The sequence below is a fragment of the Urocitellus parryii genome, chromosome Y (genome assembly GCF_045843805.1).
Source record: "Urocitellus parryii isolate mUroPar1 chromosome Y, mUroPar1.hap1, whole genome shotgun sequence".
Classification (NCBI taxonomy): Eukaryota; Metazoa; Chordata; class Mammalia; order Rodentia; family Sciuridae; genus Urocitellus; species Urocitellus parryii.
The window spans coordinates 37,060,815-37,076,778 of NC_135548.1; the positions used below are offsets into that span (position 1 = coordinate 37,060,815).

General features: G+C 39.2%; 1 long non-coding RNA gene across 2 annotated transcripts in view; it reads right to left on the bottom strand.

The window, feature by feature from the left end:
- LOC144251084 (uncharacterized) overlaps positions 1-15,964 on the bottom strand; it is a 110,468-nt gene that overhangs the window by 75,787 nt on the left and 18,717 nt on the right. Inside the window, exons 1-2 of one of the 2 annotated variants that reach the window (XR_013342625.1) lie at positions 10,506-10,729; positions 8,854-8,932 (exon numbers count right to left, since the gene is read on the bottom strand). The exons of the other annotated variant lie outside the window; for it this stretch is intronic. This is a non-coding gene — a long non-coding RNA (uncharacterized LOC144251084). Of the gene's footprint in view, positions 1-8,853; positions 8,933-10,505; positions 10,730-15,964 lie in introns of those variants that run through there. 2 annotated transcript variants of the gene reach the window in all.

Sequence of the window (15,964 nt, forward strand, 5' to 3'; positions counted from 1 at the left end):
AGAGAATAATTTAAAAAGTATTTTGAACACTATGCCCACAATTTTGTTAATTTTCATGAAATGAAGTTATTCCTTAGAATACACAAGATACCAGATTCACACCAAAGAACTAGATCAGCTGAACAGGCCTATCCCTTTAATAATAATTGAATCAATAATTAATAATAGTGGAAAGACAAGTTCTTCATGTTCTCTCCTTTATGTGGATGTTTAAAAGAGTCATTTGGAACGTGGAATAGTCAATAGAGACTGGGAAGGGTGGCGGAGGAAGTAGAGGGAAGACAGAAATTCTAGTGTTCTACAGAACATTATGGGGACAGGGGTTCCCAGTAACCTAGTAGATCGTTTATGAATAACTAGAAGGGAATAGTGGAAGCTTCCAACACAAGATAATAATGAGATGGAAATGTTAATCACCCTGATTTGATCAGTTCATATTATATTTTTTTAAATATCACAATGGACTCCATAAATTTGTGCAACTGTGATATGGCAATCAAAAAAATTTGTTAATGTTTAAGGATATATAAATGTTAACTGCCCTGATTTGATTAGTACGTGCCCTATACGTGTATTGGATTGTCTTTATATACCATCAACTTGTAAAACTAAAATAATAACTGAATTAGTCGACTTTCTGATACTAAGACACAGTACCTTAGATAACTTAAAATAAGGAAAAATTTATCTTTGGCTCACAGGTTCAGAGGTTTTCAGGCCATGGTCACTTGACCCTGTTGATATTAGCCTGTGGAGGCACAATACATAATGGCTAGATGTGTGATGCAGGAGGCCTGTTCACCTCATGACAACCAGAAAGCAGAAGAGAGAAAGGAAAAGGGAGTGGTCAGTCTTATACTTCTTTCAAGGGCATGCCTCCAGTAGTCCCACTTCTTCCAACTAAGCCCCACATCTGAAAGGCTCCACCACTTCTGGACAGTGCCAGAGGCTGGTAACCAAGCCTTTGTCACATGGGCCTCTGAGGGACATTTCACATTCACGATAGAGCAGTAAGCTTCCAATACAGATATCACTCAGCCCAGATGAGTTCACTGATGAGTTACTTTAGGCATTTAAGGAAGAAATTATAGTAATTTTATATGGACTGTTCCAGTACATAGCACAGAAAACAGTTCCTAACTAATTCTATGAAGTGAGCTAAAACCAAAATCAGACAAAGACACAAGACACAAAGGCATGAAGACACAAGACAAAGACACAAGAAAGAAAAATCACACACCAGTACCTCCCATAAACACAGATGCAAAATCCTCAACAAAATGTTAGCAAATTAAATAAAAGAATGTATAAAGAAAAAGTGCATAGCCTGAACATGTGGAATTTATTCCAGGTATGCAAGGCTAATTCAACATTTGAAAATCAGTTAATCTAATACAGCATATCACAAGCAAAAGAAGAAAAGCCATACAACCATATCACTTCTGGGAAAAAAAAAATCTAACACTCATTCATGATAAAAAAAAAATTTCCAGCAAACTAGGCAAAATGAGCGATTTTCTTAATTTGTTAAAGGACACCTACCAAAAACTTACAGCAAACATTTCAATTGTGAGGAACTAGATGCTTTCCCTTAAAGGTCAGAAATAAAGCAAGACTTTCCTGTTTCACCACAGCTATTGCACATAATACTGGAAGTCTAAGGCAGTTCAATAAGACAAGAAAACAAAATAAAAGTTATATGGATAATAAGAATAAGAAATAAAATTTTATTTGCAGATGATATAACTTAGTATGATCAAGATGCTGTAACAAAACAGATTACACTATACAATTTATAAACAACTGAAATTTGTTATTCACAATTCTGAAGCTGGTAAGTACAAAATTAAGGCACCAGCAGATTCAGTATCTGATGAGAGATCACCCTCTGCTTCAAAAATGACAGCTTCTAGGTGCATCCTCACATAGAATAAGAAGAAACAAGTGTCCTCAGGCCTCTTTAATTTTGTGTGTGTGTGTGTGTGTGTGTGTGTGTGTGTGTGTGTGTGTGTTGCTAAGGATTGAACCTAGACCCTCATGTATACCAGGCAAGCACTGCCACTGAACTACATGCCCCAGACCAGGTATCTTTTTTACAAACACTAATCCTATTCATGAGGACTCCACTCTCATGACCAAAGCATCTCTCTCAAAGGCTCCACCACCCAATAACACTGCACTGGGGAGTAAGTCTTAACATACAAATTTTCAGAGAACACAAACGTGAATGTCAAAGTGTAAAATTCTCCTAAATCACCAAAAACCTACTGGAACTAACAAATGATTAGAGCAAGAGTGCAGTAGAAGAGGTTAATATACAAAAGTCAATTGCTTTTCTACATACCAGGAATTTGGAATTAAAATTACAATTATATACATCAGTATAAAAATGAAATACTTAGGTACAAATATATGTTTAAGATTCTGTGAATAATATTTTCTGGGTTTTTTCTTTTTTAAATTTATTTTTATTATTGTAACTTTAATTGTTCATACTTATGAAGTAGTGTGTAATAATTTGATACAACTATACAACTGTAATGATCAAATCAGGATATTTAGCCTTTCTAGCTCCTTAAAGTAGCTATGGATAACAGTATGGAGGTTTCTCAAAAAGGAAAACAAACTAAAATTCTGTCTGCTATATGATCCAGCTATCGCACTCCTGGGTACATACCCAAAAGAAATGAAATCTGCATATTAAAGAGATACCTGCGTGGGGAGTTGTGGCTTAGTGGTAGAGCACTTGCCTAGCATGTGTGAGAAGCTGGGTTCGATTCTCAGCACCACATATAAATAAATTAATAAAATAAAGATCCATCAACTGTGTGTGTGTGTGTGTGTATATATATATATATATATATATATATATATATATATATATATATATATATATATATGTGTGGGTGTGTGGGTGTGTGTGTAAAGAGATGCCCAGACTTCCATGTTTATTGTGGTAATTTTTACAGTAGTTAAGATGTGCAATCAACCTAGCTGTCCTTAATGAATCAGCTTTCCATTATTTTAAAAGAATACTTGCAATAATCAACTTAAAAGAGGAAAGGTCTATTTTGGCTCAGAGTTTTGTAGGTCCATAGTCAGTTGGCCTATTGCCAGTACATCATGGTGGGCAGCACAGCAGGGAAGCCCCTCACCTCATGGTGACCACCAAGCAAGAGGGAGAGACGAGAAGAGGCAAGGGTCCAATATCCTCTTCAAGGTCACCCCACCCAGTGACCTAACTTCCTCCCCCTGAATGTCACCACCTAAAGGCTCTACCACCTCCCAACAGCACAGCAAGCTGAGGACCCACAATGTATGCATATACAAAAACATATCATATTATACCACAAATATATATATATATAATCTTGATTAGTCAATTATACCTTAATAAAGCTGGGGGAAAACAAACTAAAAATTTAGGTTTTAATACTACTCAGGAATAGTTAGCATAACAGATTGAGATGGCTGCAACTGAAGAGATAGTTTGGCTCCCAGGAGGGCTGTGCACTGGACTTTGGGTGGGGTGGAGGCCATATAGGAAAGCACCCAGGGATGGTTGGTTGGTCAGGAGTCAGAAAGAGTGGGAGGAAAATATGATGAGAACTTTTCTTTTTGTTTCTCTGGGGAGCAATGGGTGAGAGAGGTGAGCAGTTTAGGGTTAGTGTGAATAATTCAGTAGGCTCTGGGGCATAGAGGTGGTCTCATCTGGAATCTGGCCTTTGGGTGTTTATGAAAGGGTCCCTTGGCCATGAGGGTAAGATAGAGGACAGTTTTGGATTGGTAATTTGCTTATGACAGCTGTGCTTCTAGGTAAGTTGTTTGCTATCTCTAGGAATTAGCTGACCTTAGGAAGGGCAGTCTCTCCCTGGTCAGTGAGGTCCTAGATGTTAGAGCATCAAGAATACAGAAAATAAACACAAAATATCAATCCACATTTATGGAGTACAGTGTGACATTTTGCTGCATGTGTATGAAGTGTACTAATCAAAACAGAGTAATTAACATTTTAATCTTTGTATTATTAGTTTATTTTTTGGAGCCTTTGAGTTTCTCTTTTCTAGTTATTCATAAAGTATCGAATAGATTACTGTGAACTATAGTCACCTCATTGTGCTGTAGAATAGTAGAACATTCTTCTAACTAATTGTGTTTTGGCTTCCATTATCCAACTTCCCTCCACTCTTTCCAAACCTACCATTTTCAACCTTTAGTCATCATTTTTTCTATATTAAAATCAACTTTTAAACTTTCATATATGAGAGAAAACTTGCAGTAGTTGTCTTTTGTGTCTGACTTATCTCATTTACCATAATGTCCTCTAGTTGAATCTATTTTGTTACAAATGATTAGAATCCATCCTTTTTCATGGCTGAATATTTTTCTATTATGTACATATGCCACATTTTCTTTTCTTTTTTTAATTTTTTTTTATTAGCTACACATGACATTACAATGATCTTGGCAATTCATACATTTAAATCATTGGGGTATAATTTCTCATTTTTCTAATTGTACAGATTGCAGAATCACACTGGTCACAGAGTCACCTATATACATACATCAGTCGCCACATTTTCTTCATCTGGTTGCTGTAGTTTGGATCTTGAATGTCCTTCAGAGTCCCATCACTGCGAATACCGTGGCCTCAAACACAGAACACTATATTCACAGTATTCCACAGTTAATGAAAGGCCAAAAGGAAATACAGTCGTGGCTAAAGTAGAGTGAGTTTTAAAAAGAAAAAGTGGCAGAAACTTACTGTGGCCTTGACTGAGGCCAGCCCTTTGCTGGCTCAGAGGCACTGGTTCCCTGCCAGGAGGGGTTACCAAGGGGACCTGATTCCAACACCCACCACCAACAACAGGCAGGAGAGGTTAGCCAAGGGGACCTGATTCCAACACCCACCAACAACAAACAGGAGAGGATAGCCAAGGGGACCCGAATCCAATACCCACCACCAACAACAAGCACTCAGATCTTTCAGTGGGAAACTGACTCAGAAAGCAGTGTGTCATGTCCTATCCCAAGCACCACACAGCCTTGATCGATGTTCCCCCAACCCTCTGGAAGCAGGTACAAACACATAGCTCCGAAACTCTCCCCCACAAAACTCACTTCATTTAAAAGAGCATAGAGAAGTTTGACCCCAAGGGTGCTCTCAAAAGTAGTAAAAGTCATGGTGGAAGGCAAACCAACGATGTGTACATTTATTGAAAACGTAGCTAAACTGCCAGTCAGCTAGTTTTTCCCAGAGAAACTAGGGAAGAGAGAGCTGGGAAGAGCTCACCTAGGGTCAGAACTAACAGCAAGCACTTACTACAGGTGTTACTTCTTAGGGAGCATAATACAACAGGTTTAGTCTATGGAGCAATTGATACTTAAGGGTACTGCTAAAAACAAGAGAACCAGCAGCCACAACTAGTGTGGGTGTGGTCACCGAAGGTGACAGACAGCCCTGCCAAAACCAGTGCCTCAGAGAAGAGTGGGACGCTGGTAAGCATGTGAATGTGGGCATCATGAGATGGATGAAGAAAAGGAATATTCAAACAAATCATGACTGAAAACTTCCGAAATCCATTAGAAGCCTTCTCAGAACTCAGACCCCTACTTTCTTTACAAACCTATATGCAAATATACATACAATGTTTGATATTTTTACATTATATGATTTATTTTATATACTAGGATCTCTCATATTCATACATTTTATGTAATATTCTATATTCACATAAGTGTATATACATGATATATATATGGATATCCATATGTGGAAAAATGAAACGAGGTCTCTATCATTCACCCTGCACAAAAAGTCTGCTCAAAGTGGATCAAAGACCCTGGAATTAGACCAGAATCTATGCAACTCCTTGAGGAAAACATAGGGTCAATACTCCAACACATTGACACAGGCACCAACTTCCTTAACAAAACCACTAAAGCTCAAAAAATGAAACCAAGAATTAACAAGTGGGATGGTATCAAATTAGAAAGCTTCTGCAGAGCACAGAAAATATGAAGAGAGCATACAGAATGGGAGAAAATCTTTGTCAGCTGCTCCTCTGACAGGTGATTAATATACAGAATATATAAAGAACTCAAAAAATCTCAACACAAAAAAAAGCCAACAATCAATAAATGGGCAAAAGATCTAAACAGACGTTTCTCAAAGGAAGAAATAAAAAATGGCCAACAAATATATTTTTAAAATGTTCAGCATCCCTAGCAATTAGGAAAATGCAAATCAAAACTACAATGAGATTTCATCTCACTCCAGTCAGAATGGCAATCATCAAGAATACAAATAATAATAAATGCTGGTGAGAATGTAGGGGGAAATGTACATGCATATATTTTTGGTGGCACTACAAATTAGTAAAACCACTTTAAAAAGCAGTGTGGAGATCCATCAGAAAACTAGGAATGGAATCACCTGTCCAACCTGTCCTACTCCTTATTATTTTTCAAAAACCCCTATGTTTTACAGGAACATCAATGTTTATAGCAGTGCAATTCACAACAGCCAAGTTACGGAACCAACCCAGGTGCCTGTCAACAGAAAATGTGGTGTGTATAATGGAGTTTTACTTAGCCATAAAAAAAGGATAAAATTGTGTTATTTGGAAGAAAATGAATGGAACTTGACAGCACTGTGTTTAAAAAAAAAAAAAAAAGCCAAATTCACAAAGTCAGGAGTCATATAATTTCTCTCGTATGCATAAACTAAATCAAACTAAGGGGGTGAAAGTAGGGTGGGAATCTCATGAAAAAAGAAGAGAGATCAATGGAGCAGAGGAAGGGGATTGAGGGGAGAGAGGAGGGACAGAAAAGGGAGGATCTGGAGAATAAAACTGACCAAATTATTCCATGTATATATATATGAATATACCACCTTTATGTGAATTCATAAAATGTAAAAGTGAATTCCACCTTTATGTATATTTATAAAGCACCAAATAAATAAATAGAAGGAAGACCAGTTCAGTAGAGTAAGAGGAGGGAAAGAGGAAGTACTAGGGGTCTAGGGGTTTAAATGGAGCATGTATGATTATGTCAAAATGAAACCCCACCAATGTATATAACTATAATGCACTAACACAAACATTTTTAAAATAATGGCTGAAAACTTCCAAAATTCATTAGAGATTAGCTTTCTCAGAGCTCAGGCCTATGTGCACATATTTTGGGGGCCAGAGGTAATATATTTATACATTAATATGTACATATTTTACACTTATGTATTACATAACATTTTATATTTCGTGTGTGTGTGTGTGTGTGTGTGTGTGTGTGTGTGTGATATTAGTGACTGGTCTGTTTGTGGCTCAGTTCAAACTTCTGTGGGCACCACACCTCTCTATATCCAACTCTATTTCACATCTGCTGAATGTCTCAAAGCCAGTCTCTCTGCTCTGTTTCCATAACTGCCTTTGATAGAGTGAGCTTTCACCTGGATCACTACAACAGCCTGTCTCCTCACTGTGCACCTGCATTGACTTGCTCAACAGTATCCCTGCACCATCCCTGTTCTGATCCCATGTGTTTGCAATCTGCAGCCAGAGTGATGTTTTCTTAATGCAATCTGATTTTATCCACTCCCTCTAACATCAAACTTCTTACCTTGGCACGGAGGGCCTCTATGGACCAGCCTCCTCTCAAGTCTTATCCTGCACCATGTTCACAGACTATGTGAGCCACACTTGCCTCAGACCTAAGTATCCAGCATGTTTCCTCCACCACGGGATCTCTGTACACTGGCCTTTCTTCAACCCTCTTTACCTAGTACCACCTCCTTTTCACAGACCAACTCAAACCTCTGCTCTTCAGGGCAGCCTTCCCTGGTTCTCAAAGTAGATATGCCCCCCTACGATGTGTCCTCAAATCACGTTTCTTCTTTATACTCAACAGGAAATTGCAACTTTAATTACATTTGTGTAATTAATGGAGTCATGTCTATCTCCAGTAGTATTCTAGATTTTAGTGATGATGAGATTCATGACTATTCTATGAGTTTTTTTCCTGCGAAGTGACTACCAGGTGGGTAGTGCACACAGTGTGGATACAAATGGTTGATTCATGTACAGGTAGGACTGAGCAGAATGGCACAAGATTTCATCACATTACTCAAACAGTGCCCAATATGAAACTTACAGTTTATTTTTTTCTGGAATTTTCAACTTAATATTTTCAGACCACAGTTGGCCAAGGATAACTGAATCTTAGGAAAGTGAAACCACAGATACAGGAGACAGCTTTAATAAGTGTGTGATTTAAATTTGTTATTCAGCCTGTTTTCTATTTCAGTTAGATGGGAATTGATAGGTGGGGAGAAAGAAATGAATGTCCCACAGCAGTTCCATTCCTTTAAAATTCTGCTTTCCTGCGGTACATGTAGAAGTTTAAAAGAGTGTGAAATCACGTTTCTCATGGACCGTATTTTCTTAAATTGCCTTCAGGTTTCTCCACCACTTCCCACCTTCGCCAGACTTAATTAAGATTTATATGGGGCCAGGTATGGTGGTGCACACCTATAATCCCAGCAACTCAGGAAGCTGAGGCAGAAGGATCGTGAGTTCAAGACCAGCCTCAGCAACTTAGTGAGGCCCTAAGCAACTTAATGAGACCCTATCTCAAAATAAAAAATAAAAAGGGCTGGGGATGTGGCTCAGTAGTAAAGTGCCCTTGGGTTCAGTTCCAGGAAAAAAAAAAAATGTTATTACCATTTTCAACTAAGATTTATAGCTGAAACAAGCAACCCCAAACTTGTAATGCCTTAAAGTAAAACCACTTTAAAAAGCAGTGTGAAGATTCATAAAAAATAACTAGGAATGGAATCACCATATGACCTACCTGTCCTACTCCTACAGGCTGCACATCAGCCACTTGGTGGCTCCTGCTCCCGGTGTCCTCCTATGAAGAGCAGTCCCATCTGGAATGTATCTCAGAGCAAAGAGAAGAGATCAAAGTCAGAAGCCCAACAGCACGTGTAAAGCATCAGTGTGGATGGATGCAGGTGTTATGCCAGATTCATGGGACCCCAGTAGACCTCCAGGAGCCGAATCCGATGCAAGCACGCAAGAGTCTTTATTGCAAGCTGGAGCCTGGACTCACAACCATTCCCGATGCAGAGGTGGTCCCAGGGAGTGAGTCCCAGTCCTTTGTTCAGTGACATTTTATAGGTTTTGGGGGTACTCTATGCATCACAAAATCACACAGCAAATCATTCCATACCACGGGAAAGTCAATCAACAACTCTTAACATTGATTAGCACATTCACTGGCGGGAAAAAGTTGGGTAAGGGGTGATTGGTTAGTACAAGAGGGGGATTCCTTTGAACTGATTGGTTTAGGCCACGAGGGGTGTTCGTGCTGAACTACATGGTTTCCCAACACGTTATCAACCACCATAAACTACTGGGGGGTCACCTGGCATCCCAGGTATTTCCCTGTCTCATGCTGATTGGTGGCTGCTAGGGGGTTGCTATGGGTCCCCAACTAGCCTGACTGAGTCAGGGACACCTGGCACAGCAGACCTCTCCTGTTATTTGTAGAGAAACAACTTAGCAGGGTGGGAATGTGCCTGGGAGTGCTCTGTGGGTCTTTCCAAGGACAAGGGTCACGCCCCCTTCCTTGGACAGGCTTTGCTCTGAGGTAGAGGCTGGTTTCTCAAAAATGGAGTCACATTAGTTTCTCATAGGTCCTCTCTGCTTATCAGACTCACGGCTCAGGTCTCCATGTCAAGGGAAGAGAAGTCAATCCTATGCAGGAGGCGTGGCAGTTCACAGTGAACGGAAAGCATACTCTTTTTATGGGGAAGACTGGAGTCAGTAAACTCCACTGCAAGATAGCCGTCTCCACCCAGGTACAGGTCGTCCCCCACTGAAGATGAATCATTTAATATGGTTGGTTCATGGTGGGATTTTTCCACTGTAAGATGGCATGAAACAACACACATCCGGTAAACGCCACACTTTGAAATTTGAGCTCGGGTCCTGTCCCTGTCTGGAGACATGGAGTCTCCCTCTCACCAACACTGAGCAAAGGCACCAGCTGCAGCTCACGGTCAGCTCCCCCACCTCCCTCATGGGAGGGCACCACTCAGCCAGGACATACAGTGGGTCGGTGTGTTGGATGCACTTCTAACTCAGGCATTTTGGATTAATGATGGATTTGTCAGGAGATAACCTCATCCGGGCTGGAGGAGCGTCCATACTCACTCCTGAGTTCATGGAGGTCAGGCACGTTAAACTCAAACCACAAAATGGTTAGTAACTACTGCTTGTGCACAGAAAATCTGTTCTTTGGATTCAACACTCTCCCAGTTATAAGAAATAGCCGGGTTACAAAAGAAGAACCTAAGTAATTTAGGTATGTCAATGTCATGTGTCATCCTTTTGGATGGATAAACAAATGTGGCCACACAATGGAATATTAGTTGGTCATAAAAAAGGAGTGCAATACCTCAACCTAATGAAAGGTGATCTCAAGAACCCACAGCTCACCCTGAAGTCGATTTCTAATGCGTGGGACTTCCCCTCTGTGGCTGTGAGCATTGCAGGGCTGTGTGCTTCGCCCTTTCAGTAAGCAATGCAGCAGAAGTGCTGGTGAGCGTGGCGAGGCGGAGAGGTGGAAGGAAGAAGTGGGGAGGAAGGGAGAATAAAATGAGGGAGGAAAGGAAAGAAAGGAAGGAGAAAGCAGCACATAAAAGAAAGGTGAAACGCCTGCAGGTGGCATGATTGCTCATATAGAACACCCTGAAGAATCTACAAAAAAAGCTGGCAAACCTAACAAGGAAGCCTAATAAGCTCTTGGACTACAAGGTCAGTATTTTTTTTATTTTTTTTGTTGTCAATGGACCTTTATTTTTTATCTATTTATATGTAGTGCTGAGAATTGAACCCAGTGCCTCACATATGCTAGGCAAGTACTTTACCTCTGAGCTACAATCCCAGCCCCAACCAAGGTCAGTATATTTTTTTAAAAAATTAATTTTAGGTACTAGCAATAGATTTTGGGGGAAATGAAATTTGAAAGAAAATGCAATATACAACAGCATAAAATATGACAAATTTAGGAATAAATTTAACAAAGTATGAGTAAGATATTTACACAAAAAGGGACAAAACATTATTGAAAGAAACCAAAGAAAACCTAAATAAATGGGGAGAGAAACCTGTTCATGGATCCAGAAATTCAATATTGATGTAAATTTTCTCCAAACTGAGTCAGAAACTTTAATGTAATTCCACTCTAACCCACAAACTACTATGCAGAAATTGAAAATTGCTTATAAAATGTATGTGGAAATGCAAAGGAATGAGAACATCAAAAGATATCTTGAAAAAAGAAAATTAGAGACAACTAATGTTGAAAACTGAGCATGTCAGACCCTGAAGAAGCAGAGCTTCAATGGATACAACATTAGATGCACTTATGTACCTATACACAACACGCTAACATGTATACATACGTACATATGTAGATGGCACCCACTTACACCACATACATTACATGCAAGTATTCACCTACATTATATATATATATATCCTCATAACTTTTTTTAACCTTTCCTTTATTTGTTTATTTGTATGTGGTGCTGGAGATCAAACCCAGTGCCTCACGCATGCTAGGCAAGCACTCTACCACTGAGACACAACCCTGGCCTTTTTATAACATTTATATCACATGTACATACCACCTGCACATTTGTTACATGCATGCATGCATATGTGCATGGATACACACTACATAAATATGTGCACATTCTTTGTTACATAAATGCATACTTATATTTCACACATAAATATACATATGCATTTATTCATTGAATCCATGCAAATTTGCATTAAGTGCATACATACATATACTTATATCACATGTTTATACATTACTTTCAGATACTATGTATATGTGCATAACTTTGACATCATGTACCATATATAAAATATACATGTCATACTCATGTAATGCATATATATGCATACACACATATATGACATACACCACAATCTTACAAGCACATATGCACACACATGTGTATACTTTCTTATAGGTGCACACATTGCATTACATGTATATACACATATGGACATATACACATATACCTACGGTCTGTCCTTTGTCCCATTCCCACAGTGTCCTCCTCTCTGGCTACCAAAAACTCCTGTAAAGGCAGCAGCTTATAAGTTATTATTAACTTATATTCTCCAAGGTATTTACTTTTAACTCAAAAACTAAAAGGTAAATTATAAATATTCCGAAATAGTAAATATGTAAAGGATAAGTGACAAATGCTCTTATTTTATGTTAGAGCATTGTGTCCTTCCTGTCTCACCTTCAGTTTAACCAAATCTACTCCTAAGCCCATCCAAATGCAAAACATCAGGAAATAAAGCTAGAATCCGAAGTGCCTCCAGCCTTTGCAATCAGCAAATGATCAGTTTATTAACTTGGCTCTCATTTTATGTCTTGAAGTTTAATTTACCAGACTTAAAAACCTTTAGTTATAAAAATGAAGAAATTTCACAGGCACCTGCAGCTTTAAAATATGCATGTGATGTGTCTAGGAGGTATCTTTGAAGATAAAATTAGATTTTAAAATAGAAGCATTTAACCCAATACACCCACAGTTCTGTCTTCAGCTCAAGGCGAGCTATAACTACACAGCCGAAGAGCCAAGGACATGAAAAACCCACTTCACAAGAACTTCATCCATTCTTCCACTGAATTAGTCAAGAGTTGGGGGTTGGTGCCCAGGAAACTGTGGGGTGAGTGAGTTGATGACAGTTACCGCAAACATCTAATCACATACCATCAGGAGTGCTGTTTTCTTAAAGACTCTATAGTTTATGACCATACCTTGTATCTGTCATGGTAGAAGATCCACCTTTACTTCAGGCCATCAACAAATGCAACCATCAGTATTTCCCGGACTTCACAGTAAATATGTCATGGTACTGAATGATATTTTGGGCAGGATCACCTTCATCTTTTCTTTTAATAGCCAGGAGTTTGTGCTTGTTACCAACTACTAAGAATCATTAGATACTAAGATAACACTACTAATGGTGTAATAAATATAGCACTACTAATCCTGGTGTTACAAGCCATTTCTGCTTCCTTATGAGCTAACCAGTACTGTACAGGGGCCTGCCCCAAGCAAGCGTTCAGTAAATGTTCATTCCCGGTGAGCATGGTGGAAATCACTGGGATGTTCACAGCACTTGGTTCTCTTTGTGGACATATGGGAGGCTTTTCATACTTGCCCCTCTCTTCACTTTATCTACGAGTTAAAGCAGACCATATGGCATTAGAATCATGTACTATTAATATCCCATATCGGGCTGTTTGATACACAGAAGAAGCAGGATGATTTTTTGCCTTGGATTTTTTCCAATATTACCTCATAAATGCTAAGCTCATTATTAAACATAAAACCAGAAAGGGATAAAAAGAAAAGATTTAGATTTTTACAGATCGAGCATTCCAGATTCAAAAATCTAAAATTCAAATTGGTATAAAATTTGAAAAATTTTGAGTGCAGATATTACATATGGAAAATTCCACCTCTGACTTCAAAGAAAAATATTTTTAAAAAACTGTAGAAGGGAGGGAATGAACCCAAAATATGCACCTAATCAGGTCCCAAACCTGAGGCTGGATGCTGGACATCATATGCCTGGGTGAGACCCCAGTGAGCTGAAAGGAAAAGTCACAAGTGGAAGCTGAAAGGACAGAGTCTAGGCTTTGCTGTCCACCAAGGAGACAGAACAGACATGCCCCAGGGGGCGGAGAGCATCATAAAATGTTGAAAATAATTAATACATGATGAGTTCTGAGGATTGTGCTATCTCTGGTTTTAGCATAATTTGTTTTGATTGTAAAGTTGTCCCTAGGGTTTAGATATGAGTGTCTCTCAAAAGCTCACATGTGGAGGCAATGGAGAGTTTTTCAAGATGAAATTATTAGATTGTGAGAAGTACAACCTAATTGGTGAATTAAGTTAATTAATATGGATTAACTGGGCAGTAACTGGATGGGGTGTGGTTGGAAGTGGAGGATCACTGGGAGTGTGACTTTGGGATTTATATTTTGTCCCTGGTTAATAGAGCTAGCTCTCTCTGCTTTCTGACTACTTTCCTGCAGCATGCCCTTCTGCCCCACCTTGACCAAAGGCCATGGAGTTGGGCAACCATGGACCGAACCTATGAAACCATGAGCCACAATAAACTATTTTTCCTCTACGTCTGTTTTTGTGAGGTCCTTGTCACACTGATGAAAAAGCAGACTAAAATAGAATTGGTACTGAGAGAGGAGTTGTGGCTATGATCCCACCATAAAGGGCGCCGGCATTTTCTACTGGTCAACCCATCTTCAAGGTTAGATTCCATGAGAGCCACGCGAGGTCCCATTTGTCCTTAAGGGTTCCAGTTTATCTCCGAGCATTCCCGCCTGCTTTTGTTCTTCCAACTTTGTATCTAGTTTTGATTCCTGGCTTGACAAGGCAGGATAATATCACCACACCACAGAGAGTGAAGATAACTATTACTTCATGGAGCTTTTGCTTTCAATTTTGAGATAATCTCCATTACCCCTGGCTCTGCCCGTTAGCACCACTGATTCCCAGTCTGTACACCTGAGCTGTCTGTATGTAGAGCTGTATAGTACGCAGCCTGTTGTGGTGTAAGAACATTGGACCTGGCATAAGAAGCATGTCCAAGGGAGGGCAGAGAGTTGTGAAAAGCTAGAGGGTGCATATCACATTCTCCAGTGGTGAGAACTAAAGCCCATATTTCTTGTTCTACTTGAACATTTGGTCCAGACAATCATCCATTCCCACCCACACGGCTCTGCTTCCTGCTCAGGGAATTCTAGCCCTGGGTCCACATCATGGCTTCACTTGAAACATACTGATTTAGAGTAAGGGGATTCAGGGGCATGAAACCTGGATGCAAAGGTCCTGCTGAACTCAAACTGGATACACCACCACACAATCCAGTTTTTACTTGGATCTAGGTTCTCCGGACCTAAACTCACATTGATGACTGTGTCCGCACACAACTACCCAAACAGGCTTTATGACTAGGAAAACACAAAGAAACACCCTCTTCTCCAAAGGAATGTGGTTCTACAAGCACCAGGGCAAAAGATGCTCCATGATGGGATAGAGCCCCTGGCAAGTTGCTCTCAGAACAAGTCTTAATGAAGGAGGCATGAGGACACTGGAAAGGCTGGGCATTGTTAGGTTTAATGGCTACTAAATTAATTCCTTCAAGTGTTTTTAACATAAAAATATTTACAATAATGTCAAAATATTCCTTCCCTGTGACAATAAGCCCCAGACTTACCTAGATGCTTAGTAATGTGAAGGATTAGTTAAGACTAAGAAAACAAGAACGAGAAATCAGATTTTCAAATAATATTTGAAATATATTATCCAGCCACAACAGAGGAAGGGCTTATACCAGAGCCAGTGAGTTGATTGGATTACTGCGTGTGTTTATTATTTCTAAGCAAAATAACTTCTCAAAATGGAAGAATGACCAGGCACTCATATACACTGATCATTTAAGCTCAAGTAAAACTCATAAGAGGCAAACCTCCTCCTTATACCTAGTTCTTTGCTTACTAGATTTCAGGATAAAAGCAATGACAACATCCACCAGACTAGAAAAGAAGTTGGGCAAAACCATCAGGGAAGAATATAGTTATGTTTCCATCATTGGTGAAAAACGTCTCCCCTTGTGACAAGACATGAGCAACTAATACCATGAATCCATCATGATTAGAAAAACATAAAAACCCTTTGTTTCATTTTCAGTATATCATTTAGCACATATTAGTAATTCATAAGTAAAAACTCTATATATTGAGAAGTGAACACTCTGAAAACTTTAAATCATTGCTCCATAGCAATGTACGTTAAACTTTTAGGAATATGAACCCTTTGCAGAATCTGGTG